At 22.9% G+C, this 5823-nt stretch overlaps 1 long non-coding RNA gene across 1 annotated transcript; it reads right to left on the reverse strand.

Annotated features, from left to right (window-relative positions):
- Positions 1 to 3263: 3263 nt before the first annotated feature.
- LOC114076379 lies at positions 3264 to 4126 on the reverse strand. The gene is made up of 2 exons (XR_003577230.1): positions 3978 to 4126; positions 3264 to 3367 (listed from the first exon to the last, which is right to left on the reverse strand). It is a non-coding gene; the product is annotated as an uncharacterized LOC114076379 (long non-coding RNA).
- Between the last annotated feature and the right edge of the window lie 1697 nt (positions 4127 to 5823).

A 5823-nucleotide genomic window follows, 5' to 3' on the forward strand; every position in this document is an offset into this window, starting at 1 on the left:
TAAATAGATACTCCGATTTTCCATTGGCCTACATAGGACCCATCATCATCCAATTGACCGACTTGCTCTTATTCACATTATTTGGTAATACATATATTGTAATTTCATCCTTTATATTTTTTTTTTCTATATTATATAGGGCAACGAATTGAAATAATATTATTAGAATTAAATTTTATTTTATCGAAAGAATACTATATGAAACATATCTTTCAAAGTACAAAAAATAGGTTTCACGTTAAGAATTTTAAAGAACAACTCTAACTGTTTCAAATGAATAAGTTAGAATAAAATTAGGTGAATTAGAATAAGTTGAATTAATAAATGAGCGAATTATTGATTCTTCAAAAGTTATTTTCAATGAAACATGTTAAAATACTGATCAAAATGTCTTTACCCATTTAATTATTATTGATTTTTAATTATTTTATTTGTTCTTTTATAATTTTTATTATCTAGTAAGACTATTTTTTTCTTTATTACATCCATATAGAACATATTAAATAAAAAAGAATCATTATACAAATTCCCCTATTTTGGGTGGTTTTTAATTATTTTACCCTTCAAATTCATGATCTTTAAATTTTGTCATGCTTATTGCTCATTTAATGAAAAATTGTATATCAAAATATCCTTAATTATGATCTAATTTCGCTCGGCAAAACAAATTTGCAGAGCAACAATTTTAGAGAGCTTTCTTACGACATAACTTGTATCACTAAGTTTATATCTAATGATATAATAACTTGTGCACTAAATTTATATTTGTGCCCGCGCGCTGCGCAATTTTTTAAATTCAAATCAACTAATAAAATTACTATACACTTTGTTATGTATATTTTTAAAAACAATTATACAAATCAATTAACTTAATTATTTGTGCATATTACAATATTATTATTATTATTAATACACAATTTAATATTTATATTATTAAAATTAAAATATGTTGTTTATATTTATATAATAATTAGTAACATTTTTAGTTTTTTTAATATATTTTATTGAAATTTTAATAAAGATAGTAATATTAATTTTTTGTTTATTTTAGTTTGATTCAAAAAAAGCAAATACTTTATTTGTTTTTACATGTTTGGTCTACTACTGTGAATAATGTTCTAATTGAAATAATATTATATCATTGTTAGTAATTAGTGATGTTCGAATCAAGCCATTTGTATGATACACATATCTTACTTTGATATAAAAAATAAAATACCATAAATCATACATTGGAAGAATTAAATACACAATTGTTTTTATCTATTTTTAATTATATATAACATAAAAAGAAAAAGTAAGGCCAAACACGATTTTTTTTTAAAAAAAAATATACATTCCTAAATTTTAGGCCTACAAATATTTTGTAAAAAGAAAAGGACAAAAATGCATGGAAGAAGAATCCATAAATATACTTAATTAATTATTATTTTCTGATTTTATCTTTTTTTTAATCGAAATTGAAAATATCCCTACTCTTTATAAAGATTTTTAGATTAATACTTAAATTAGATTTTAGATTTTAGATTTTAGATTTTAGATTTTAAATTTTAGATTTTTAAAAAGACTCCATCGTTAGCAATGTATGTAAAAACAGTTAGTCAACATTTTTTTTTTAACTTTTATGATTTTATCTTAATCATTTTTTTTTTTGGAAAATTGTATATAATAGCAAACTAATAACCTAAAATAAATGGAGTAGATAGGGTTTGATTTAATTGTGTTCCATAGCAAACATTAGTCAAAGTTTGCCAGGCGCCTCTCTCCCAAAAATCTCGCTCGCCACTCTCCTATTCTCGCTCGCCACTCTCCCTCTGCTCGCCTCTCTCGCTTTATACACAGAAGTGTATAATTTCTATTTTTGTTTTGTATAAAGCGAGAGAAAATTATATATACACATGCAAAAATATATATCTTCGTGTTAGACACTTAATTATACAATTTACAAACATTTTACTTCAATTCAATTGTAGACAAATGCAAATTTTATACACATAATGCAGAGAAAAAGGCCAACGAATTATACAATTGTGAATTATACAATTGCAGTGAAACACAATTTTCTCTAGCTTTATACAACAGAAGTGTATATATTGTGTTTCTGTTTTTGTATAAAGCGAGAGAAAAACATATATCTTCTTGATATACACTTATAATTATGCAATATACATACATTTTAATTCGATTCAATTGTGTGCAAAGCAAATTTTATAAAAATATTGCAGCGAAATAGGCATCGGATTATACAATTGTGCATTATACAATTGCAGTGAAATAGGATAGCTAATTATACAATTGCAGCGAAATAGGCCAGCGAATTATACAATTTAGGCCAGCGAATTATACAATTGTATATGTATAGCGAATTATACATTTTTATGTTTGCTATGGAGCGCAATTATGCAAACTTTGTTATAGCATACAAATATGATTTTCTTGTTTGCTCTATGTGAAAATTGCCCCCCTTTTTTTTTGTTTAAATTAAAAAGTATTTCAATCTTTTGAAATATTTTTATTTTTTTGATACAACCAAAATTTCATGTTTGGTACGAAAATGAAATCGAACATACCACTTTCATTATCATGTATGTTAGTTACCTTTAAAATAATTTCATTTTTAATTTTTAATTTCAATTTTTAAAATAGTATTATTAATTAAATGTAAATTGACTTTTAAAAAACTTCATCATGCATGGAATAGTTAGTATAGCCCCATATTTATGGTTCCTTTTCTGATTTTATATTCTTGTTTTGTTTTTTGTTTAAAATGAAAAGTATTTTTATCTTTTAAATAGATATTCAAATTTGAATATTTCATATTTTAAATCAAAATAATAATGATACAATTTTATGATAAATCTCAAATTAAAAAAAAAAAACTTACATGTAAATTTCTTATTGTGGATTCTCTTAATATTCATAAAATGATAAAAATAAAATAAAATATGATAATGATTGAATTACAAATCTTCTGAATACTGAAAGATACTCTCTCCGTCCGGAATTATTTGTCATGTTGCGCTTATCGAAAGTCAATTTGACTAATTTTTAAAGGTAAGAATACATTATTTTGATATTTTAAACAAAAAAAAATTAGATATTTTAAAACTATATAAAAAGTACTATAAATCACAACTTTTTGCATATTAATATGATAAAAAAAAATACATCTTAAAATGTCAGTCAAAGTTTTTATGATTTGACTCTAAAAATAGAAATTATGACAAATAATACCGGACGGAGGGAGTAATTCATGTCATAAATTCTATTTAAATGAATTATTTCATTGCAAATTGCAAAGATAATGACATAAATCAGAATTGCAGTAAATAATAAATAACTGAATTTTCCTCCTCTGGTAAATCATCTGCAATGAAATGAAGAAAAATACAAAAGAAAGTTCGTAAGTCATAATTATGCTTAAATTAATTATTTTATTGCAAATTGCACTATTACGTCCTGCTTGATGCCTTCAACACCAACAAGCATTGAATATTTCATATTTTAAATCTATATGATAAAATTCAATTTTATGGTAAATCCCAGAATAAAAATTAACTTACATGTAAATTCCTTTTTGTGGATTTGTCTTGATATTCATAAAATAATAAAAATAAAAATAAAATATGATAATGATTGAATTACGTATCTTCTTAATACGAAAGATAATTCATAAGTCATTAATTTTGCTTAAATGAATTATTTCCTTGCAAATCACAATGATAATGACATAAATCAGAATTGAATAAACAATAAATGACCGATTTTTTCTCATTTCGTAAACCATCTGCAATGAAATCTATTACATTAATGGTAGAAATTGTGAGACATTTACTTCGAAACAACACTATCCACTTTGATATAAACATAATTTAACTTTCAATCTACTTGAGAATTTTAAAAATTGGAGATTACGTCGATATCAAACCACGATATTAAAACAATCAAAATACGATATTTATTTAAAAACTAATTACCTGATTCGATGATGATCTTGGAGAAAGAAAACAAAATTTCTTCTTGAGGCAAATTTGGAATCTATTTTGTAAACAACTTGTCTAATGAAGTTTATGATTTTAAAGAAAACCAATATATAGAAGTGGGCAAGAAAAATGGGAAGTTGGATGAACGTAAACTTTATTAGGTTTATATACTTTAGTTTTTGAAAAATTGTAACTTATTTTTTGAAACCGTTTTGAATTTCTATCTTGTTTTTCAGTTAATTTATAATTAATATTAATATTTTATTAATTTCTTTTTAGAGTTTGTATATAAATGGGAATGTAATACTCTTAGGAAGTTTTAAAACTTGTTATTTAAATTTTATGTGTGAATTAAATATATTTTATTATTATTAATGTATTATTATTATTTTTACCGTGTTTTACAATTAAATATATTATTATTATTATTATTATTATTATTATTAATGTAATATTATTTTTTTACCGTGTTTACAAATTTTTTTCTAGGTTTTCAGTTTTTAATTTTATTTTTTAATTATTTTAAAATATTATTATTATTATTATTATTATTTTACTATTTTTTCGACAGTTGTTTTTATTTTTTTTAACCATTTTTTCTAGGTCTGAAACTTTTAATTTTCTTTTAGTTTTATTTTTTAATTATTTTAAAATATTATTATTATTATTATTATTATTATTATTATTAGTTTACTATTATTTTGACAGTTATTTAATTTTTTTACCGTGTTTTTCAATTTTTTTCTAGGTTTGCAGTTTTTAATTTTCTTTTAGCTTTATTTTAAAACTATTTTAAAATACAAATTTATTATTTTTTTATTTTTAAAATATTACCTTTTTTTCTAGTAATAACACGTAGGCGATATCATCAATGCTATTATGTATATAGATATAGATTTCATAACTCGTGCCACTAAACTTCTGTTTGGGGCATAATTTATGTCAATAAACTGATGTCTTGTGGTATCATTTGTGCCACTTAACCTGTGTCGGCATAACTTAGGCCTAGAAATATGATTTTTTATTTTGAGAAGAAGGTCCGAAAGTATTTCAATTTTAGTTGAAATTGATATTATGATATTAAATTTTATAAAAGTTATTTCTTCCTATATTATTTATTAGTATATTTTAAAAATATATATATGCCCACGTGGACACTATATTATTTATAATGATGCAATACTTATAATGTCTATGTAAATATATATATATATTTATAAAATACACTATTCAATAATGCAACGGATGAAAAAGTACTTCAGAAAATTTAATATCGCAACAACAATTTAAATGAAAATCTAAATATATTTCAGATTTTTTTCCTTTTTTATTTTGATGTCACTAAACTTACAAGAAGATCACAGAGAAAAGACAAAAAAACTAGTTCAAGAATTAGAAGAAGATCATGGGGAAAAGACTAAAAACTAGCCCAACTCTCAAGGAACCTGAAATCTACTAGCAACGTTAAAGATACATGGCTGATATACAAGCAAAATTTACACGTTTGGTTTAATGTTCACTAATAAACACCTCCCAAAACTTAGAAGTCAAAAGATGATTAATTATACACATCAAATTCAGATACTAGTGGTATAGGATTTGCACATGGAAAATGATTAATATTTCTTGGTTAATTGCATTTGGTCATGTGACTAGCATTAATATTGAATTCATATTGACTTATTGTATCACTTGTTTTCAAATTGGAGACGGCAAATCGGTAAATATCTTGGGTTTTGATTATAGATTATATATGTGAAAAAAAAATGGTAGGAAATGTTTTCCTCTTAGGATAAAAATTATATATATATATATATATATATATATATATATATATATA

Source organism: Solanum pennellii, chromosome 3 (genome assembly GCF_001406875.1).
Source record: "Solanum pennellii chromosome 3, SPENNV200".
In the NCBI taxonomy this organism is placed as follows: domain Eukaryota; kingdom Viridiplantae; phylum Streptophyta; class Magnoliopsida; order Solanales; family Solanaceae; genus Solanum; species Solanum pennellii.